The following is a 25,066-nucleotide window of genomic DNA, read 5'->3' as shown; positions in this document are numbered from 1 at the left end:
CAGAAGAAGGCTCCTATTCAGTCATTTTGCTTTGTACCAACGATACTCTGACAAAACCTTGGTTGTTAGTTCCACCATTGTTAGTTCCACCATTCTGTAGATGATAATAACAAGTGCCCAACCTTGAAGGTGATGTGGATGTTGCTCATCCCCAGCTCATGTTCATTCATGTCCAGCCCATGTCCACCTTCATGAAATAGTGTCTGCACTTGGCAGATGTACTGAACCAGTCCTTTTAAACCACTTGTTTAAAATTTTTCTGGAAGACTCTATGTGCAGAAGACGTTCTACATGGTGAGGATCTGCATTTCCTAACCAAAACAGTGAAGTAAATAATTCCCATACTATATTTACGTGCTTATAGAACCCAAGAAGGCATCCACATTGGTGGGGTTTTAAGCACCGTTGCAGCTAACTAAAGCATTAAACAGCAGTTGGCATGGATAGCTCTGCAGTATCCTGGGTCTAGGCATAGACACAGCTGTTAAATTCTGACCTGTCAGGGCATCCACAAACATTTTCAGAGGGCTTTTCTACAATGACCACATATATACACCAAACAGAAGATTCTTTGAGTAAATAAATACTTCTTGGTCAACAACTCTTCAAACTACTGACACAGGGCAAAGGGCTGTGTAACTCTCATGAGTTTCATCAATAAGACTGCTTTGGTTTCCTCAATCCACTGAATTACTTTGGGTGTTTAGAAAAGATTTTATTTCTGCAGCCTAAAATTTCATGTCAGTCAGTCTTTGAGCCAAGCTTAACTGTTCATTTGCTTTTCAGTTCAGCAGCCAGCCTTTAAAAATATAATGCTGTTTTCTCCGGAGGTTTCATGTTCAACATTCAGATGATCAGCTGTGTCTTTTTTCCTGATATGAATATTTTCTTCTCAGGAGATTGAGATGACTCTAAATGAGCTCATAGAAGGTTTAAAAAGATTTTTTTATTACACCAATCATATGCTAGTCTTGAGAGGTAATATTTGCAGTTCTGTTAATTGCACAAGAAAGACAATTTTCTCACTCTTACTAACAGTAAATAGGCCAAACACACAGGCTAGGTCTCCCCTCAACAATATGTGTTACATGTCAGATTATCAAAGGATAATTATGCCCCACATTGCAGAATATTTGCAAGCAGTGTTGCAGGCTGCTCTCCCAGACCTACCAACTTGGCTCTCATGATTTAGCCCCAGGAGCAGAAAGGCAAACATGTCTAATCAAACTGGCAGAATTGGCAAGAGCAAGACTTTTCTTTCCTCAGATGAAACGACTGCTGACCTCCAACCTCCTATCATTTCCTTCATCTGGTTTGCAAAATGGGGAGAGGCAGGAGAGGAAGAGGCTTGGCTCTTGGCTGCAGTGCCAGGAGTTGGTCACTGTTGCCTCAGGAAACTGCCTGGCACAGCCAACCAGAAACAAAAGGCTGGGGGAAGAAAGACTCACCAAACCAGATGTAAGAAGACATTTCTCTGTCCAGTGCTGTTCTTTTCTGTGATCTTACCAAAACCACAGCTTGTGGAAGGAAGTACAGTGCTGTATAGGGACATAGCATTGAGCAGACACAAAATGTTCCATGTCTGGGAAAACAAGGCTTCTTCTCAGCTGTGCCTTCAGCCAGCCACCATGAGCACATCAGGACTGCTGTAGATCATGCAAGCAAGGTGTGTGGCAGAAGTGAAGTTGTCCCAGCCGAAACAAAATGCCAAATTTGAAATGAGCCTGGCCAAATTGCAGAAAGATGAGGTGGCTGGTGCTTGTTTCAAGCAGGTTGAAAATTGGCTTGTTGAGAGTGCAGTGAAAGCAACACAAATTCTCAAAATCATTTGGCTGGTTTTGGCTTTTGTTCTCTTCTTGACCCAGTGAGAAACAGATTAATGCAAGAAAAATATCTAACCAGCTGAAGAAATCAGGCAATTAAAATGAGTGTGCTTCCTTGTGTGAGTACAGCTATTCATGTTTCATTATTTACAGGAGTAGAGCCTCAGAGACCAACACATTCACACATACTTAAGTTTACTGTGGTGAACAATCCCCTTTGGCAAGTAGAAAATCTCACCATGGTCTTGTACAAGCCTAACAGCTGGCAAAGTCAGGACCTTGGAATCAATGTTTTCTATAGCAGTGTGTGTTTTCTGGCACAAAAGAAGCTGAATAATCGATCAGATATATAAATCTTGTATGTCTTAAACCAAAAGGTATTCAGGGAAGAAAGTATATTTTTCCACAAACAAATACACTGTTTAACATATTGTGGGTGCTACCAAAATTAAAATAAAAAACAAAGAAAATAACTTGGCATAATCTATTTATTTGCTTCTTTGTGAATACATAAGAAGACTTACAAGAATAAAAGAATGTACAGTTTGTTGTAATTAATTCTCTGGTTTAATAGTCTTTTATTTACTTAGGAGTAGAAAACTTCAAAACTAACAATCCATCTATGTTTTCTGGGTGCCTGATGACATTTGAAATCTTATAAAAATAATGCGGATTTCAGGTTAGCCTCACCCTCCAACACTTACTTCAGCTTCTTAGATAACTAATAAGATCAACAGCAGGTGACACTGCATGAGACAATGGCTCTAGGGAGAAAATTCTCAACTCTATCTGCAGTTGGACTGAAATCTCTCATTAATTTCATATGGTTCATCAAAGAGCATCTGTGAGGTAGCAACAGTCTGGATGGCACAGCCCTGCTTGCCAGCAGAAGCCTTCCCTTCAGCACCACTCATTTCCTAAGACATAAACTCCCAAATTATTCAATCTTGACTGTGAATTAAAAAGCTGTGTCATAGGCAACCTGAGGGCACCCCCGATGCCTCCTTTCGAGACAGAATTTATTGGGTCAGCAACCTCTGACTCCTCCCAGCCCATTTGGCCACCTCTATGGCCAGCATGTTAGCAACAGGGAAACATAACTCAGGTGACAGTAACTTGCTCCCTATTGAGGCCCCATTTTGCACTGGCAATCAGAAAAGAAGCTTTAATGCAAGTGAGAGCTAGACCCAGGGGGGAGTAGGAAGCCACACTTACAGTGCAGAGCTTTTTGAAGGCAGTGAGTTTTACTATGTTCTGGTTTCAGCAAACCTTTGCAGGAGGTGGTCTGTGAGGTTTTGTGACCCAAAAGTTTCATTTTAAGTTAAGGGGGTTGGGTGAAAGAAGGCTTGGGAAGAAACTGGGTAAAAGATTTACACATATCTTTGAAAGACTCATAAAGTTTTCACTGAACTGCATGGTTTCTAGTCCAAAGTAGGACGTCATTGGAACTTTCCAGTAAAACTTCTAAGAGCTTGAATTTTTATCCATCAGAAATAAAGCAGAAACAAAAGGTCTTGTATTTTAAACCACCTAATTTCATTATTTTTAGTAATCTAATTTTTGCAGATTAATGTTCATTGCATAAATATTTTCTGATATCTTAGAATTTAATATTAGTAAGACTGCATTTGCAAAGTTTCATACCTTCCCCCCCCAAAAAAGGCTCTGCAACATAGTGAAAGGAGAAAAGCAAAGGCCATTAAATATTCTTTTGATAAAAGCACTATTACTGATAGAAATTTCTAGGTTTAAATAGTCCTCATCACACTTTTCTTAGAAACTTAAGAATATTCTTTACAGCAATTTCATAATGTAGCTATCTAAAACTTCTATATTAAGCCCTGGATCCAGGCAGGTATTCATTTTTTTTTGTGACTTTACAGGTTCAATTGGTACATTGCTCCTGGCAGACTGGCAAGATAGCACACAGGAATTATCTCATTTAACTGTAGATCAATGCCATGACTGCAACGATAAAATTGTAGGAAAATTGTACAGTAACTACAAGGTTATTATCAATCACTTTTAGCTCTACAGTGGCACACGAGAGAGGACAGGTACTGTAATAGGCTCTCTGCTGAGTACTTTTCATTAATATACTCTGTTTCTTACAGTCTTGCACGTCTCTTACTCCCAATGGATACTTTTGTCTTGCTTGTGATAAAAGTAGGGAAGTCAGCCCAGGTTAAGGTAAATACATCAGGGTGAATGTTGCTTTTCCTCTTGTAGACCAAAAGGCTTATTTAGTTATTTATTATTTGCTAGAAATGTATCACAGGGACATCTAATAAAATCAAGCTGGATCTTTCTTTTGCTTAGTAATTATTAGGTCACAGGCCTAAGTGGAAGACAAAGCTAAACCAAAGGTCTGTAGCAGATTTCCAATGTAGGCAGGTGTTCCTCTACTCAAAATGGTAGCTTTCCAGAGGCATAAAATCAAGAGGCCAATCAAATCTCAGTCTTAAACAATTGATTGGATTTTAACAGTTAATGAATGCATAGAGGCAGGAATGGAGCCACACGCTTTTTTACTGCCATGAAAATGGCTTTATCAATGAAAATAAATTTATCAGTGGTTGAAAAGTAATTTAAAGGTTGAAGTGCAAAAGAGTAGGCTTTATAGGCTTTACTCTTTGTTAAAATAGCTTATTTTGCCTATCTCAGTTTTTTCCTTTTAATATTACCCCTTTAAAAGCATTTATTTCATACCTGACCAAAATTCTTCACTTCAGGCAGTCCTCTGACTTCAGCTCTCTCATAGCCATGGTAGAATTCAATATTTTTTGCCAGGGAAATAGTAACCAATTGGCACAAAAGAGTGTCAAGGATTTCGCTCCAGAGGAGAGCTAAGTACAGTGGTCAACTGCCATAGCATTTCTTCTTACCTGTATAAATGTCATTTTTCCAGGACAGAGGGAGGAGGAGGAGGGACTTCCAGGAGAGTAAGGCAGCAAATTTATTCTGGTTGGCAGTACAAAAGTAGGCATCATTCAAGAAAGAGCTGCCTAGTGATGATCTCCAACTACTTCAGAATTATTTTGCAAAACTTATACTTACATTATTTCACAAGGCTATTTTAAGCAGAAGTTCCTAAGCCTTAGTGGAGATGTATGGGGACGCATTACAAACTCATGACAGCTACGTCCTTTAAAAATACTCTGGTTGCTGTGAATTAATTTTGTAGGCTGACTGTTAGACAAACTTGGTATCTGCGATCTCAGTCTATTTTCTTCCTCAAAAACTACAGACAAAAAGTTCTGCCCAGAGATTTAGTTCAGGACAAAACAGGTCTGCTAGCCAAGAAACCTGGCCACTAACCTGCTGAGTGACTGCAGGCAAGTTGTCTGCTGTCTCTTCTCTCTGACATGCGTTCTCCATCTATTTAGAGCATAAGGATGTCTGCTGGGATTGCTGCTCACTGTGTGTTCCTGCAGGGCTCAGAGACCTCCAGACCCTCACTCCACGTGAGCCTCTAGGTGATATGATGACTATAAACATCTGTGCAAGGGATTTTTACTGTCACACCATTTCCTAGTGGAATTTTATCTCATTCAAATATCCTGCTCTTATTTTCCAGTCATCAGCCAAGGTAAGTCCCTGGGTGTGAGAAGCTCTCTAGCTGCCTAGAAACCAAAGCTACAGAGAGCTGCAATAGTATTAAATTCCTCCCCAGGATCCTTACAGCTAGCAGTAGCCTTTTGTTCCCATCTCTTTTCATATTACCCTTATACAGTTCTCTTGTACAGCCCATAGCAACATGAAAAATGTGGGAAAAAAGCAAGCTTGCCTTAGCTTTGACAAAAAAGGAGCATGCACACATCACAAATATTGATATATTTATAAAATATATATTTTGAACATAGAATGATGGAAACCATCTAAATGAAGCAGAGGCCTGAGGTAAGAAAACTTGCCCTAAGTTATGATTAGCGATGCGAAGTTGAGTTGATTTGCATATAGTCAGCCAATAAAGAAAATCATCTCCAACAACCGACTTGTTTATCATCAAAAACAGTATCCTTACATAAAAGTGCTCATCAGAACCCCAATACCTTAAACCCACTAAAAAAATGCAAACCTGATTCCTCAAAATGAGGAGTTGCCCTTTGTGAAGGTTGACCCTGTGTTCTGGTCACCATGACAATAATTACCAACCTGCTCACAGCATTATCCGAGGCACCACAGGGACCTGACTTGCACTAAATAAGAAGCAGAATGCAGTACAGTGTAGTCCACAGGGCAGTAAGGCAGATGACTATTGAGATTAAATGACAGGCACAGAAACAACTGCTAGTAAGCAACAGGAGCAGTTCATGGCTCGCCTCACTACCTGTGATGACTTTTCAGGCCACATAAGATTTCTATTTCTGTTACATCAGCTATAACACCAGCTTTAACTTTGATACAGGCTGTTTCTGCAGGTTTATTTTTTCCTCCCCAGGTGGCAAGCTCTTTCAGCAAGGTTCATCTCTTCTTTGCTCTTTGCAAACAAAGCAGCCCTCTCATGTTTAGCAACATTCATGTGTGTTCATGGCTGTCCTGCTGACTTCAAATTAATTTTGTCACAAGGAAAGGCTAATGTGTGGCATCAGAGCTGGAGCAGAGCTGCATGGAAGCATACATCAGGCACCACTAAGGCAAATACTCCAGCAATTAATGCAGAGAAAACTGACTGCTGAATACAGAACACAGACTTTATGAAAGTATTAACAGGAGGTTTGAAAAGTAGAAGCACATCAGCTATCTTAATCGCACGGTTCCTCTGAAATCAAGTGCCCCATTAACAGTTACATGTCCAGTGTGCAGGTGAGACTGTTATCAAATCCATCACCATTCAGTCAAAAACCCCAGAGTGAAATTTTGTGCTGCGCAACAAAAAAATTACAGCTGAGGAAGAGGGAGCTTTGATGGCTTAAAGCAGCCTTCTTATCATCCAACTTTTAGCTCTCCCAGGAGCTATAGCTAGCATCGACCTGTTTTATGCCCTACTACCTCATTTTTCACCAAGGCCCTTCAGAACAGAGAGAACATTGCAATGAAGTACAGGAGCTACTGTCCAAGGATGTATTTTTTCAGTCAGATGCAGTGAAGAAGGCATGCTCAGTAGAGGTGGGAGATAGCAAGAGAAAACAAAATTAGGGAACTGAAGAGCAGCTGTTCAAATTAACTCATTGCATCTGTCTAAAGTCATACAAAAAGATATAATTTCACCCAAGAGCAAACCTTCCAAACGGCAATTTTTTTTCTGGAAATAATTTAATGACACACAACTACTTGAGTGCTGGTACTTTACATACAAATAAAAATGGTAAGTCCTTGCACTTCAGTGTTGTCATCTAAATTAGACTTTTGAGACCAAGTCCTCTGTGGGTGTGAATTAGCATAGCTCCACTAATGCTAGAGGAATTATTTATGCACCAGAAGGGGAAATGATATAGGGAAAAGACATTTTTTGAGTATAAAACACTAGCTCAGCCCTGATTGTTTTTATTTAAATTATTAATCCTCTGGGCATCTCCAGTGAATAGATTTTACAACATTTGTAGATCTGGAGAATGCATATATAGATTCAGGAATTGATAGGTCAAGCCTTTGAGGTCTCAAAAAGATGAAGCACAGGGCTGAACTGTGCAGGACAAGGGAATTCTATAACCAAGGCTTCTAGGCTGCTTATGCAAAACTCTAGCAATTTTTGCTTTAAAGGCCATAAATGCCAACAGGGAAAAGGGTCATAAAAAATAGATATGATCACATTTAAAGAAAAAGTTTCCTTTACTATTAATTACAGTCAAAGACAGTGTATTCTCTGAGCTTTTAGTTCCCTTGGTGGAGAACTTAAACCTTTCTAAAGAGAAGTGACAAGCAGTAGAGCACGTTCCTCACACTGCTGGTATGTGCTGTAAGTATCCACATATGGGATGTAATCTCCTGCCTGAATGTGTATCCGTCAAAAAACAGTAGCAAAAAATCAACTTTTTTTTAATAATAGGATTTAAACCTTGTCAAAAAAAAAAAAAAATAGTGCAAGTTTCAGGTAGAAGGAATTTTGCCTCTGAACTCTCAGAGAAGAGAACCCAAGACACTACACATCAAGATCCCTGGAGTCAATCACATGGCTGCATTCAGCATTGCCTTGGAGCCAAAGCATTTGTACTTTATTGCAGCTGGCTATGATCCCTTCAAACAGAGGGACTACAACTGGGCTGTTCATCTTTCTGTGGTACATTGATGGTGCTTCAAACGTGATACAATATTGTTTTGTAGGCTTGGGGGTTTTTTTCTTTTCCCTTTCTTCTCAGAAGACATTAGGTAATGGTACTTTTACCTGCTGATGTGCATCAAGACAGTTCTCTTGTGAAATGTTCCTTGAGAGTGTTGGAAAGACAACAACTGTGCTCTTATTTTCTCACCACTAATTCCATTTATTTCAAAGTACTGTTCATGCATTCTCTCTTCTCAAAGAATATATCCAAATCGGCCCACAAAGAGCAAATAAAACAAAAAAATAAGAAGGTGACGTTAAAAAGACACATTAAACTATTTAAGGAGAAAAAGATTGTGGTAGTAGGAGGCTAGGCTCTGAACAGAGGCATTAGCAAGGGCTTTGTCCTCTGAACTTCTACTGAATATGCTTTACTAGGAACATTTTACTCGTTAGTTATGTTCTGCAAGTAGAATGACAGAGATATTTTTCCAGAATGATCAATTTATTAAATGGGGATTTTATATCACACCTTTTATTATAAAGTGCAGAACATAACCCAAGTGGCTAAAAAAAAATCCCATGTGAATAAGATGAATATGGCATTTATCATTAGACTAGGCAGTAGTAAATAAAATTCTAATGGGAAAAGCTGTGCTTTTTATGGGTTTGGTTTCTTTCTTAGAAAGAGCAGAGATGGCATCTTTCCTTAACTGAACAAGCTTTTAAATATAATGAAGATAGATCCACAAAAATGCTCTTAGTGGTTGTATTTCAGTAGATGGTTTTCTTAGATTAAAAAAAAAAAAATCCTGTCCAAGATTATCTGTCTTTAAGCTATGACTATATCAGGTAAATTAATAGAAAAACTATTTACTGTGTTTTAGACAAGGGCTCCCAGTACTGGTATGATGTTTTTTAAAACATAATTCTATATAAATTCAATCTAGTCACATCTATCTGCCAGATGAAAGAGAAATGTTGGTGAACTAAAAATCAAAAGGTAACATAAAAGAGAAATAAATTTACTTTATTGCACCTATTAATGAAAATATGGATCCTGTGAGATTAGTAGGTGGGGACACATTTATTATACACCGATGAAATAAGAAGAATTGCAGTACAAAATTATTCTGTGGATGATTTCGTTTATCTGCCATTGAAAATTATCTAGGACAGAAGTTTAATATAGTGAGATGCTTGTGTAATAAGCGTGAATGAAATGGATTCATAAAATTCAAAAAGAGGAGGAAAGCTAAAAAATTGTGCTTCTGTCATGCTACATTAGCAACATAGAGAGAGGAGGGAGAAGGAGAGGGAGAGAGAGATGGAGAGGGAGATGGAGAGGGAGAGGACCTATTTGTTTAAACAATTTTGTATGTGTGGGGTAGAATTTTAGCACATTGTTACAGTGTATGTACCAATGAGGAATGGAAAACTGTGACCGATGTATAAGTTTTTTGCCTGAAATGGAAGCTGAACAGACACACTCAAGTGTGCAGTATTTCAGTGTATAGGAATCAAAATTTGTGGCAGGACCACAAATCATATGCTTTTCTGCCAATGTATATGGATTTTACGTGTGCAAATGTAATTAAAATTTTCTTTGTCACAGCAAAGGTATTAAAAACTTACTGAAATTGTTTATTTTTTTAAATTCAAGCTGGTACTTTACATCTTCATCAGCAGTAAAGATGAGGTCTTCAGAAATCCCCGTTATTCATCTTGTAAGAAAGGCATGTGGCATGCTGGGGATTAGACTGCCAAAATAAACAGTTTTCATGTTTGTGACTTATTGTGTGTGCGCATGTTTGCAGAGAGCAAAGGACATTCTTCCACAGTTTCAAGACATCAGGCAAAGAATAGACCACTAACCAAACACAACCTGTTTTAAACAAGGGTTTGAAGGAAAAAAAAGCTGCAACTGTTGCCTTTGAGGGCTCAGTGTTTCTTATGTCTTTGAAACATGTATGGATCTTCTTGCCTGTGCCTCTAGTTCCTGTTACAAAAAATGCTACAGAAGCAAAGGGGTGGATGAAAACAAGGCTCTGATAGAGATCCCAGAACCTAGTGTGCCCTTCAATTGCTGGCATTGCAAGAGCTGTGGAAACAGGAGGACTAGCTTGAATTTGAATTCTTACTTTGTCTGTTTGTCCAGAAAGAATTCACATGATAATATTTACTTTTACTGAGAAAAGTAAATCAGAGAAAGAAGAAACTTTTCCCAGCTGTACTAAGTAATTCTGTTAAATGTTTTTTCCTGAACATACTTCTACTTCAGTAGGAATGAAACATGCACAACAGAAAAGCATGGATCCCCAGACCTCTGTCTTGGAGATTGAACTTGTAAATTAAATTATGTTTATGCCTGTTCCTATGAAGGAATTAACTTCATCCTTGGTATGCATATGGCCAAACTTCCAGACCTCATGAGATTCCTGAGCAAGGCTGAGAGATTGGCACATGCTACATACCTGGGAGAGCCAAAAAGGCCAACACTAGAGCAGCTTGTAGGCTGGGAATGAAAACAGTTGTCTGAGAATATTGGTTTTCCTCTAGGCTGTAGGTTTCTGGATGATGTAGGGACACCTAAGCCTCAGCATTCCTTGCCAAAGCACTTCCTTCTAAAGAGGGCTGCACCTCGTCCCTCAGACCCTGTACCTGCACAACTGTGCAGAGTCCAAGCCAACACATCCATGGCCCCAAGGTTTCACTGGTGCTCCTGATGGGCATTGGTTGTGCTATCAGCCATAATGTGGTGACCCTTTCCCTACACAATGCACTAATCACTGCCCTATTGTGAAAAACTTGTCTAGCATTCACTTGGGATTAATGGCTGTGCCACCGCTGGAGTTCAGCTCTAGATCAAGGCACAAGAATGTACATAACTATGTGTCCTAGGTTGTAATATAGATGTATTTATTCTATTACCACCTCCACAAGCTATTAAAGCAGGTGGGACACTGATTGTTATCTCCTGCTAACGACTCACCCCTGATAACTGCTAATGGGCCATCAAGAACCCACTGCATGATTTATGGAATTACCTCATCTCATTAGAATTACCTCATCCTACTGTGAGATGCTCCACCCAGGGGGGAGGAGCCAAGCATTCCCACCTGGATATAACCAGGCTTTAGAACTGCCCAATGCAGTCCTGTCTACTGAATTCCCAGAGGACAAGAGCTACCACAGGACCTTCAGGTGGAGCCCAGCCCTTCCACAGGATCACTGCTTCAACCAAACTACTTCAGTTGGACTGCTACCACCACCATGACTAACAGGGTGTCAGGTTGTATCTGACTTTGTCAGTGCTTTTTTTCCTTGTATTATTGCATTTATTTTTAATTTTTCTATCAAATTATAATTCTGACTTGTGATCTCCCAGTGGTTTGTTTTCAAACTAGTGCACTCTGTGTACCTATCTACGTGCTCCACATATCCTTGCTCTGATAATAGTAAGGAAATCTCCACAATGCAGTTAGAAAATGATCCAGCTAACCACAAAGTGTCTCATTGGCTCTTTAAGCACCGTTGAGAGTACAGACCAGAGTGGAAATTTATACACAGGGGTGTAGCTCTCATCTCTAACGTGTGGCTCCTGAAGCAAAGCACCTCTCTCTGCAGCTGTGCTGTACCAGGTCATCCATCACTGCAGTATGCTGGCCCAGCTCCAAAGAGACATGCTCTCCATTTTGCTCTTCCCAAACAAATATTCCAAATTCACACCTCTTGGAAGACCTTTCAATTCCATTAAAGCAAATGGAGCTGCATTTCCTTAAACCATGCCTGCACATGTCCCACAAGGTCCATCTATCCCAGGAAAGACATTTTCAGACAGGACATGCATCAAAATGTAGATGCAGTGGAGGAGCTGGGCAAACAGCAGAGCAGTTGAAAGTGTGCTTGTAGTTTGGGTTTCAGAAAGGAAATTGTTTAGCACTGCCTAATGACTGAAGTCAGCTAGAAAAACCAAATGCTCTGTCGGGAGTCTTCATACCAGAGAGGAGGTTTTGTGGTTACGTCTGAGTGACTCTATGTGTTGAGAGAAACCCAAGCATGACATTTTGGTTAGGGGTGCACACAAGGTATAAGCACATAAAACATTTGTAGTGGATTTTTTAAAGCACAAATTAGTGCCTCAGACTGTCATGTTATTACAATTGTGCTGTACTTGCAAACAGGGAAAGAAGTCACATTTACATTTGAAAATTGCAAATACAAATTACATTTGTACATCTGAAAATGTATTTCCATTTGATAAAGTTATGAAAAATACGATGGCAGCACTTGGCAATGTGTCTTCTGAAATAAGCTGGAAGGTCCCATTAATTTGAAATTGTTAGCATAATGGTTTATGCCATTAGGTATCAAATCTCTTTTTGTAATTACAGAAGAGATCACAACCAACAAATAAAGAAATTGTGTTTGGGTGCTCAGGAAAAACAAATTAGTTTAATCTACAGTCCACAGATATTTGAGAGCCATATGTTACTGTTGCCTTTGTAATTTTTGAAAGCTGCCATGATTTATTACTCTAAACATATAGCAAGAAATTGAAAACATGGATTAAAATGTCTCCTACTTGACCTTTTCAGAGTTATCCCATGAATATAAATATTTATTTTATGCATTCAACAGCTGCTGATCAGGTTATATATTTTGAAAAGTATTGTTTGAATTATCATTCCACCATTTAAATTATATAGTTCCACAATAAATTTTATGGGCATTTTATGCTAATAGGCACTTTATGAACCACTGCATAACCTCCACAAACTTACACTGCATGAGTGGTTGTAGAGGCTATGATCTTCTGTAACTGGGTGATCTTTGCACTATAACAGTGCAAGAAATCCCCTCTGACATCAGCTCTTCACCTGAAACAAAATTTGATTTCTATTTATTCATTCAGAGAGGGTAAATCAGTCACCTATTGGGAATAAAAAAGGAAAGCACAATAACAAAAATAAAACAAGCACTTTCCACTTTCCCCTGGATTTTTATTCCTGTTCACATTTGTAACACTTTCATTCTTAGCCTTGCCCTTATTTCTCTCAGGCACTGCAATCTCAGCAAAGACTTGTCTCTACTAGGCACAAAGCAAAATAAAAGATAGTGCTAAGCTGCAATGATTGAAGACAAATAATAGAAGAAAACATATTGTCTCAATACAGCTACTAAATTCTGGTGTGGATTACAACCTCTTCTCCCATCTGTGCCTCATCTTGTTGAGCTATGGAGGGAGAAAAGATTATTTAATTGCTTTTGAGTTCGTTTGTCTGCTGTAGGATCATGCACACAACCAGGAAGCCCTTACACCCATGCAAAGAATTCCTGATGTTACCAGATTTTTCACTCCTTGTCCTGCAAGGCAGTGAAAACCATCTGGTGTCTCTATGCTGGTTAGCCTTATACTTCTCAAGAAAACTCTAAGTTCCCATTTATTGTAACTGCACCAGTTTACCAGTGAACAAGAGCACCTTCTGGTAATTATTATTTCAGCTGTCCCAAAAAGGGGATTTCTATAAAACCTTTCTTTTTAAAATTAGAATCTAAGTTTTACTTACCCTGTGGCTTCTGTGTCCTCAATGAATTGTGACCTGCCTAGAATGCACCACCTCCCTCTGTTACACCCACAAAATTGGGGCCTCCAATATGCAATTTACAGATTTTTCCCACAGAGTGTCTTCTAAATGACATTTATCTGAAATGCTTTTCCAAGGGCTTTCAGTCTCAGGCTGAATATTCATCTGCTTTGATAATCACCTCAGATGCTTTTGCTTGTTCTGTCTCTGGCTTTACTTATAAAGATACTGCACAGCAAGTTAGGGAATGAATTTACAGCTCCTTGCCACTAGCTCTTTCTGTAAACACCCCTACAGCACACTAAATTGCCTTGTTTTGAAGCAACTTAATCTCCTCTCAATGCCACGTGAAATATCTAATACTTTCTGCAAACTGAGTAACCACAAAAGAGGGCATGCAGAAAACCAAATTAACTGTAAATTCACAGCCAAACACACTACTTTATGTAGAAAAGCCATCTATTTCAGTTAATTCTTTGCAACTAGGTCGTGATGATGATACACCAGCATCCCTGAGAAGAAGTTTCATTTGCTCTTCCTGCTTTCACTTTCACTGTCATGACTGTGGAGCTGGTGTCTAGTCAGTGAGAGAATCTTATTATAGTAACATTCAAATGTGACACACAGCAAGGATTAAAGTGTTATCCAACTTGTAAATGCATAAACAGGCTCCCTGGAAACAGAATTCAGACTGATATTTTCATTTTCAAACCTGTATTTTTCTCCATCTGAGCAGTCAATGGAGCATCTTCCTTTCTAAGTAAGATCCAATTATAATGAGAGCTTGGATTGACAGGAAACATTATTATAACTGAATGAGCTGTCAAATCCATGATTAATAAGGTTGTTCATTTAGGTTCAACAATAGCAGCATTAGACTACTGCCATATTATTATTCAATAACTCATAACATTCATAAGAAGGTTTATTTTCTGTTTCAGAGGGTAGACCGAGATGTTTCACATTCAGCTATTCGTATGGGCAGAAGTGGTTTCAATATTTCATGAGGTGATTTTATCTCTGCTTTTTCTAAAAATGCAAACTAATGAAAAGCTTTATGTAAAATCTAAGCTTACTGTTTGAGGATTTGGTTTCTGTTTTCCTTCTAGCTCCTATGTTTTTGCATCCATATGCCTATTGCTCGAACCATGAGAAGAGAGAGGGAGTATGAGTGGTGTATGATGCTGGTAGCCCAGGGGCTCACACCATCAAATGTTGGTGAGACGGAGTAAAAGTGGGAGGCAAACCAAGACCTCTCTGGTCTGTGCTCAGCAAGGTGCAAAGAACAGATAAAGTGCAGATATTTCATGCTAACCATCATGTATGTATGTATGTATGTATGTATGTATGTGGTTGGCTCAAGCAGAAGAGATTTTTTTTTTTACAGTACACTCCTTTTCATTTTTATATGAGAGACAATCAGGGCAAGATAGTTATGAATTAGGATATTCAAAGGGGGAAAATAACATGTTTAGAAAGAAAAGTCCTCACCTGCAAAAAACCTTTTTGTAACAAAAATGCAATTCCCTCCATACTACATAAATTCAGCTTTCCCATCCCATTTCACAGTTTGATAGAATGTAACTGGATATTCTGTTTTTCTGTTTCACTAGTTCTCAATTTCGCCTTCCTAGCTTAGCTCCTTAATCCTCTCTTCCACCCAAATGGAGGTGCTGCTCCATCATTGCAAGTAGTATAAATTACATGTCAGGTGGACTTCAAAAAATAACCTTGTAGTCCAGCATTTATTTATACATCATCAGTTATGTCCCACTACTTTTTATACAAGTATGCTCAATCAATATTATATATATATGTGTGTGTGTGTATATATATGTGTGTGTGTGTATACACATGTAACCTGTACAGTAGCAGTCTCTATCCTCATTTTCTTCCCTTGCTGACACCTTTCACACTTGCACAAATTAGCCTTTAACATTTAACTCTTAGTTTAATGTTATCATCTGTCAAAGTCTCACAAGCTGGAGAAATTTATGGAGACATTATATTAAACATCTGAGTTTCATAACTTTTTATGTCTTGAAACTAACTGCTACCTTCTGTGAGCCAACAGGTGAAGACAAGGCTAAAGAAGCAGATATACCACAGCAGATGAAGAAGACAAGCACAAAGACTAGTGTCTACTATTTGAATAAGCTATGAAGTGGTTAACAAAAGACTGATCTCTCAAAGGTGTTTGCAAACCTCAGGGTTAACACCTTGCTATGGCATAAGTTCTTAAATAAGTTATCCTTTCTTGTTTCTTCCTCTTTCGAATACACACACTTCAGAATCCATCTGCCCTAGACAACTCTCACTTGCTTTTTTTCACCTCTTTTGTAGATTAACTTCCAGCTAAAAACTTTTAAACAAGGCTAAAATGTACTAATGTGCAGTCATTCCATTGTTGATATTATTTATATGTTGTTACTGTTGTTCCTTTTGCAGTAGCCAATGCACAAAATGCTACATACAGAGAAAAATTATGCTTGTCTATACAAATATCCAAGATGGGAAAATGAAGCACCATGTCCCATTTCACAGACAGAGGAGACAGCTACATGAACAAGTTGCCATCTCGTAAATGAGCATGGATTTACAGCTCATTTAATACTCCATGGCGACTGTCTGTGTGATTACTGCTCCAGAGTAAATGTGAGGTAGCTCTGACCCTTACTGCAAGTGAGGCAATGTATCTTGCATTTACCTGAGCTTTAAGCATCCATATAAAGTAACTAATGAGCTGTAAATCCACGCTCCCTCTTCACACCAGTTTCTTCATGTATCTGGAGGCAATGATATTTCTGTGATTTGCCTGTGGTCACTGAAGCAGCATTTGACAGAAGTGGTGATGTAAACCAGACCTACTGAGCTCCTATGAACACCACTCCTCACACAGCCAGAATTTTCTTGTAGAGCTACTGTTCAATTTCTTGGCAGATTTCCCTTTAAAGGACAGTAATTCACAAACGAGGTCAACCACTTTTTCCTCATTAATACTGCAAAACATGCATTTACCACTTATACAAAACAGATGGGTCCCTAAAAGTAGCTTCCAGATACAGTTTTTCAAAGACTCTTATCTTTAAAGATTGAAAGTGATGCTTTGGGAATGGCTTTATCGTGAGTTATTAATCAGATTTCCACTCTAGGTAATTAAGAGCCCAAACTAGAGCAGAGTCTAAGCAGAGTTCATCACCAATGTTGTCCATCAGGGTGGTCCATGGCATGCCAAAAACTAGCAAAGAGCTTTCTTTATTTTCCTTTTTTTCTCCAGTGACTCCTAACAAGTGACTCTCTGCTTAGACTCCATCACGCTGGTTCAGGTGGATCATTGATACAAACCACTGCCTACAGAAGCCTGGGATCATTGCTCTGTTTTTTCAGTGGCACTGCAGGAATGGCAACAGACTCGAATACCCTGTACCTCTTCAATCCCCTTGTTATTCTGTATTAAATAAAGAAAAAAGAAAAGAAAATCTGGACCACTACATCACAACATTCTGCCATCACAACACATTTACTACTGAAATTATTTCATGTTCTGCAGCAAAACCAGAACACAATGTCATTCAACACCTTGAAAAAGTTCAGTGTAATTATACATCTCTATGCACAAAGAAGAAAAGTTAATTTTTGTGGTAGAGACAATAAATACATTATTTTTTAGCCCTTAAAAGCTTCATCATCATGCTTTTTTATGTCATGTCTATGGACTAACACATTCAAAAAGTAAAGAGGGAAAGTCCAGGACTTGGATGGTCATTACAAATTTCAATGGATTTGATGAGCCTCTTCACAGCACTCTCTATTTCTTAATAATCACTCAATTCCTCACTGTAAGGACTCTCTGGAAAATGTGAGCCATGCCTACAGGTCTTTTAGGATGTGACCCTGCTGCCACACTGACAGCACATTTCTCATTTCTTTTCGTGGGGCATATATTACAAAGCATAATCCCAACCTTCTGGGATGCTTTCACTTCCAGAATGCTCAGCTGACAGTACTGCAAAAGGTTGAAATTCATGAAAGAATGCATAATGTGAATGGGCAATGTCAGTGCTGTCTCTTACACTGGCCACATACAACACTTAAGTGACTTTGGTGAAGCTCCTTCTTTTATTTTATTTACCATCTTTTTTTAGCAGTGGCTGTATCAACATTTCTTGATTACACAGTGCCTGTAAACATCCCTGGACTTTGTTTCAACCTATCCCAACTAGCTCTTTCCCATGCAGTTCCCAGGCATGATCTGGGGGTTAGAGCACCCCAAGATCCACTGCCACAAATAAGGAGAGTGGAGGGGTTACTAGCAGAGACAGAGCCTCGGGTGCCTATTGGCCTTCAGAGCCTAGAAAAGCCCAGAAGGTGTTTGGGCAGGGATGGGGTCAGAGAGCCTGAGAGCTGCCCAGAGCTCCAGCAGTTGGCTCTGCAGGATCCTTGGGAGCTGCCTGCCACTGCTGCAGACAGGCTTTGCAGGAGCATGGGGATGTGCTTCCTGCTGGAAATTTACTGTGGTACAGATTATTTTGGGCCATCTTATACCGGAAAACTCTTTAGTGACTTCCAAACAGATCAAGATACAGTCTGTAACAGGTAGTGCTTCAACAGCTAGCTATCCATAAACTTAATTTTCCAATTTTCTTGCTGGGAGGAGAAGGGCAAACATTAAAATGCAGCCTGCAGAACAACCTTGTGGGAAGTCAGACTTCTTGGAACCCCAGTTGAACAAAACTCATTTCTGTGTCCCCAGTCCCCAAATACTATTTTTGGAGAGTGATTCTGCTGCAGTGGTTCCTTGAATTTTAGGTTTGTTCTTCTACTTTTTTTGTCCTGCTTCATAATTATACATAATTATATGATTTTGTTATACTATGTATTTTATTATGTTATGCACTTTCTGTGAGACAGGAAAAAAATGTGCCAGCTGGTTCTTGCCTTACTGACATCAATGGCTTTTGGCTCCCACACCCTGTTCAGGATTTTCCTTCTTATCAAGGGTTCCATATTTTCACGTGGTTCAATTTTTTATTTCTTCTGGGCATCCTCTTTATTTTTATATTTCTTTTTTCTTTGTTCTCCAAGTAATTCATTTTTAGCTCTAAATTAAGCAATTTGCTTTTAACCAGTTGGCATTTTCATCTGTCAGCATATCCAAATGTTCATCTGTACCTTCCTTAATTCCTTGTACTATATCAGCATTTCCTGTAGCATTAATGCCTTTCTGCAATGAGACTTACACCTCAGATTGCCCTGCTGTTTCTTCAGGCAATTATGTACTGCCTGTCCTTCTGGCAGGCACACTGCTATCTTCCCTGCTGTATTTCGGTTTTGAGACTAACATCAAACCGCAGTAAGTAAGTGCTTATTGCAGACTAGATGGTTCTCTGTGGAAATTTTAAGCTTTTAGTATAGTTTAAAAGAAAAAGAGGATACTGAAGATATCAGGAAAACTCCAGTAATTTATTAGCTGGGGCTTTAGGTTTTCCTGCTCCTCTAACTCCTTCCTGTTGGTTCATGCAGAGTCCGTAGGGTACCCAGCAGTCCTGGTCTCCAGCCAGAATGGCTTGGTTTCTTTGGCGAAAAACACCAGGATGTGAAGTGGGATGGCACACATATAGGCTTCAGCCCAGCATGGCATCAGGATGCACAAAAGCTTTCCAAAAAATATTCACAAGCTCCCAGATCTGAAGACAGCTATGAGGATCTCTGCAACAGAGCATCAATACAAAATCCTTCAGCTTGGACTGTCCAGCAAACAAAAAAATTAAATTGCTTGACCCTTGTCAGCACCTACACCCTGCTCCAGCTTGGCTCCTAAGATCCTGGCTGGAGACTGATGCTGTGCTGGGGTTTGGAATACGTGCTGCTGGGCAAGGCGACAAAAGCCTGTGAGTAACTTGAGATGTCCCTCCAGCTCCCACTCCTTTATGCCTGTGACCTTGGCTTCAGCTCCCTGCACGAGAGAAGAGCAAGCTGTGGAGATGTGCTGGGAAGAAGAAAGGAACAAGAAAAGGCAACCTCGTTGAAAGCAGTACAGGGGAATGGGGAACAAATGTCATATAGGTTAGGGGGGGTGAAGTGTACATGAAAAGTGTAGCATGGGGGGACCCAAGACACATGGGTCTGGGGGAAATCAGGCATGTGTGTCACAGGATGGGTTTTTGGAGGAAAGGCAACCCATGGCACAGTGTGGATGTGGTGCTCAGAGAAGCTGCAGCACAAGGACTTGAGGGGATTTGGGGCCTGATTCACCAGGTGAGGCTGTGGTGGGGATGGAGTTTTGAGAGACTTTAGGAGGTTGGCCACAGTGACAATTTGCAGAGCTGTGCTTACAGCCTTCACATGTTATTTATTAGGGACTTACGAACCTGCTGGAAAATGAAAGGAAAAACAATACATAGGATGTGGGGAAGGTGAGGGAAAGAGAGGGTGGAAGGTGAGATTTCAGGGAGTGGGAAACATCCTCTTCAGTGACTACAGAGAAAAAAGGAGAAAGAGGCAGCACAGGTGCAGCATCAGCAACCACAATGCTGCACCTGTCAGAGAGAAACTCTTCTTCTTTTGTTTGCATATGCACACTTCTGCATCTGCTAATGAATCACGTTTTTCTTCCTCATTTCCAGAGCAAAAAGATTGTTAATTCCTGAATTCTGTTTTTACCTATTTCTTCCTGGCTGTCCAGTGTGCATTTTCTAATATGCCTTTGTTTGGAAGGTTAGTTTCTTGCTACACAGCAGAAAAAATTGTGTTAAATTTACTGTATAAAGGACCCAAAAATGTGAAAAATGCTCTGGAAGCAGAAAAGAAATAGTTATGAGGAAGGAAAGGAGACACTACAGGAAAACTCATTTGCTGAGAAATGCAGCTTATGTCTTATCAACTTAATTCCAGATAAGTCTTCATTTTGCTGTGAAGACACATGTGATAAATATGTTAATGGCAGATTTCGATAGCTCAGTTTGTAGAACTGCAAAGCCAGATGGAAGTGATAATTTTTTTCTTTCATTTTAATTTTGAAATAAAAAGCAAGAAAGCAAGAAAGTTCCTGATATCTTAACACTATAATGACTTTTGAAAGGATAATGGACCTTAGCACAAAATGATGATTAACAATCATGCCCTGATGCTCCTATTTTATTAAATTCCAGTTTCACTGGCTGGAATTTTCTCAGCTTTCTTGCCAGAGATGAGCAGATTATTGCCTGTGACTGACTTTTCCAGTTCCACATTCATAAAAGTATTTAGTAGAAATCCAGCTGGTGAGTATTTTACTGATTCTGCTGCTGCTCAGGTTAGATGTATGACTAAACAGACCACTGAAAAGAGCATTGGATGGAGCTAATCTCTCTTGTGCCTTATCAGGAGTGAAATAGTGCCTTTTTTTGTCCCTTAAACGGTGCCCTTAGCACCCTTTTGGTCTTAGGAGTATGAAGACTAAACTGTGTCTTTCCATGTATTGATTAAGATTGCATTTAGCAATAATTGGTGTGGATTCTAAAACCATTGAGGGACATATATTACCACCTTCTTAAATGTGTAGGATATTTACTACTTGAACTGATAGACAAAAAGGAAACTAGGAACTTTTGCAGCTTGAATCCTCTTGAAGGGGAGGAAACAGTAGGTAGCAGGTAAAAAGGAAATTTTAGGAAAATATTCGCAAGGGAGTAACTAAGTGCAAACTTGGTTTGTTATATTCACAGTGGTGGTTCTAACATGTGGAAAGAACAGATACATCTGGCTTGTTCCCTTCAAATGAATTTTGAATTCCAGAAAGTGAGGTCTTGATTGGATACTCCCACAGGAACTTCTCTCCAGGAACAATTTGGCAAGAGGGTGAGATACACCATTCTCAAATCAGTGGCATTAACTTCTAGGGTTTGATTAGGTGATTCCCACTTTCTAGATAAGCTCACAAATGAGAAACTTAATTCTACATGCCAGTTAGAGCCCCCTCTTAAATTTTTTTCCCAATGATTCTAGCAAGGAAAATGTAGATTTATAGTGAATTTTAAATACATTTTACTATGAGACAAAGGGTATGAGTGGTTTTGTCATTCCTGTCCTCAACTGGGGGTGCTTGTGGGTAGAGGTATTGGCTATTGGATAAATATCTGCTATCTGCTATTTGTACTTGATAGATATGTGCTGTAGGAAATATCAGATTAATTTCATCATTCAATAGAAGCTATTTTTATTTGGGTTTGTCTTTTTTAATTCAATTAGCAAGTAATACAAAACTGCAAACACATGTGGTCTGGATGTTTCTTACCCAAAAGAAATGTTCATATGTGAGGGAAAGGGAAAGTCTGTGTTGTACTGTGGAGGGGACAGGAGAGAACCCCAGGTTCTGGAAGCAAAAGCTGTATCAGCAGGAGCTGAGCCAACTTAATTAGCCCTGTGAAGAGACTGGGCAGAGTGCTTGGTTAATGCAGCTGCACCATCTCTGAGAGTTCATCTGTTGTCTCTGGACTTTGCTGAACTGTGCAAACATCCACGTCTCTGCAGCATTGCACCTTGCACACACACAGGGGAAGTTCTCACACTTGTCTGGGGTTCCAGTCCATGCTGGATGCCAATCTCATACAATCCAGTGATTCACATGACCAAAAGCAGGCAGTGAAGCATGCAGTCCTGCTCCTGGGCCAAGTGCTCCCTTACCAAGGTCAGAGAACAGCAGGAAGAGACAGCTGGAGCCTCTCTGCTCTCACAGCCTTGCTGTGAGCTGAGGTGATCAAAGCACAAGCTGTATCTAAAGGTGACCCACCCTTGCAGATTATCCTCAGGTACTGGCAGAAAACAGGCAGATCTTTGTCCTCTGTGGACCCATGCTGCAGCAGCATTTTATCCTGAACCTCCAAACCAAGCAGAGCTTCCCAACTGGTATGTAACCAAGCACCAGGCAGGGAGCTGCTGCCTGCAGGAGAAGCGTGGCAACTCATGCAGCACCGAAGCTTATCCCAGGCTGCCACCTTGTCAGGCTTAAGTTCAGCTCATTAGGATGCTCATCTGTTATTTATGCAAATTAGCCTATGCATAGTCAGAAAATATGCAAAGAGGGCTATTTATCAGTTTGGCACGATTTCCAACTTTCTGAACCCTCAGACATCCCTGATACATGCAAAAGGAAACACAATCCCTTAGCGAAGCAGAGGGACCAAGGCAGAGCCTAGATGCTACCATCCATGTCTTCTCAGAGGACTCATGGTGCTCAGGGTAGAAAAGATAGTGCATTCTGTGTGACTTTAAACACAACATGTTACAGCTCAGGATGTTTAATCTAGCGAATAAGGGATCTCTACTTGTTTCACCTTCCCAGGGAAGGAGATTTACAAATATGCATAACTCTAAGCATTTTGACTGCAGTGTATTATTTATTTATAACAAACACCTGACCAAAAAGAAAAAAAAAAAGGGTCTTTGAAACAGTGTTAAAGTTAACTCCTTTGTCTGGACAGCTGCAGTCTCATAAATGTGCAAAAGAACCTGAGCTCATCCCTGCTCTGCCCTTACTTCTCTGTCCTCACTTTAGGAAAATATTATCTTCTTCATGAACCTGATTTGGAGTTAGCATCCACCTGCTTTTCTGCACACACAGCCATCAGTAACTGCAGGAGGTCTGAGACATCCTGACAAGGGTACAGATCTCCCAGAAACACAATTTTAGCGATTTTTTTCCCCAATTCTGTACCCCTGGACAGTACTAGGAGGATTGCTTGCCTGTTAGCTACATGGACAAATTCCTCTTGTACCCTTTCTTGCACAACAGGAAGTGTTATTTAAGATGCTACAATGTTCATTGTACAGATTAGAAGAAAAGACATTTCTGAATTAAAGACAGGAGAAGATGACACAACTTTTTGTTGTAGTACCCTTATCTGAGGGATCCAGCTTATCCATTCACTTCTGTAGCCTGTTGTAATCATCTCCCAGGATCTATGTGGAGCTTTGGACCTGCATGTTGTCTAGGAATTAGGGGTTAAAGGGAGGAACACCTCCAGTGGGCAAAGAGGAGTACTCATAGACACTGCCCTTTCAGAGGGACTACAACTCAACTGTAGTTTGATACCAACACACAAAAAAAACCTTCCTCTGAATCCGCCAAAATATAATTACATGAGTTACATTGTATTTAAAGCACAGCACAATCACAACACAGAGACCTGAAAGTACTTCCAACATTTTTTCCTCTTCCCCTTCAGGGAATGTATTTGCACATAAGGACAATCGCAACCTAAGTGAAAAAGCTCCTAGATTGTCTCTGTCATTAAAGCACATCATTGGGCCTTCAATTCTTTCAATATGTGCAAGAAAATCGTAGCAGGCTGACCTCAGCCAGAAGCTAAGCACTCATCCAGGTACTTGCTCACTCCACCCTGACATCAGGATGATGATCTCATCAAGAGAGAGAATAGTAAGAGCACAATCAAGAAAATGCATGGGTTCAGATAAAGACAGTTTAATAAATGAAGCAAAGAGGGGGGAAAAAACCCAAAAGAGTGATGACAAATCATTTACCATGTCCCACACGGAGACTGATGTCTGGCCAGCTTCTGAGTTACGGCTGCCTTCCTAGGCAAATCACCCCCTCAGTTTTTATTGCTGAACCTGTTATTAGGTGTCATGGAATATCCCTTTGGTCATCTGGGGTCAGCTGCCCCATCTGTGTCCCCTCCCAACCTCTTGCCCAACCCCAGCCAACTTCTTTGGGGAATCCTGGGAAATCAATAACTCCTTGACACTGTGGGTGCACAGCTGTGCAACAGCCAAAACACTGATGTGTTATCAACTCTGATTGAGTGACAAATCAAAAAAATACCTTACAAGCTGTGTAAAGAAAATCAAATCCACCTCAGCCAAACCCAACACAAAGAAAAACGAACAAATGCATTGTCTTAGGTTAAACATGAAGAAAATCATCCTAGAAGGGGTACCTTCTTAACATCAAGTGCCGTTCTAAAAGAACTACTTTTTTTTTCTATTCCAAACCTATTTTATTCCAAACCTATTCCCCGCTTGGATAAGTGCAAAAGAATGAATTCAAACATTTCTATACAACCTGTCTCTCTCTGAACTTAATTCTGCAATTTCCAGCTGAGCAAAATTATCTTTACATCACGAAAACATATGCTTCCCCTTAATAAAGATTTAAATACAGGCACTTCAAGTCTCTCCCTTCACTTTTACAATGATGCAGTAAAGGATTATCCATGCAAAATTATACAGCCAAGATTTCTGCTGTGAGTCGGCATGGTTCCGTTGTTTTTCATGGATCAATTAACACACAGTGGAGATTTTAGCCATTCTTGTCTGTAATGGCTAATTTGCCTATTGCAGGGAGCTGAGAGCCATCTGTGTACATGCCATAAGGATACAAGAGTGAAATGAAGATTTTAAACCCACAGAACACGACCTGTGATTGTAAGGCATTCAAAGACAAGATGGGATAC

The 25,066-nt window shown here is 39.8% G+C and overlaps 1 protein-coding gene across 1 annotated transcript in view; it reads right to left on the bottom strand.

The window, feature by feature from the left end:
* Positions 1–25,066, bottom strand: part of THEMIS (thymocyte selection associated) — a 78,328-nt gene that overhangs the window by 27,254 nt on the left and 26,008 nt on the right. The window lies entirely within an intron of this gene.

The sequence above is a fragment of the Lichenostomus cassidix genome, chromosome 3, assembly GCF_008360975.1.
Source record: "Lichenostomus cassidix isolate B80296 chromosome 3, HeHo_3.0, whole genome shotgun sequence".
Classification (NCBI taxonomy): Eukaryota; Metazoa; Chordata; class Aves; order Passeriformes; family Meliphagidae; genus Lichenostomus; species Lichenostomus cassidix.
The sequence above is the reverse complement of the archived record's forward strand: the minus strand, read 5'-3'. Positions and strand labels throughout refer to the sequence as shown.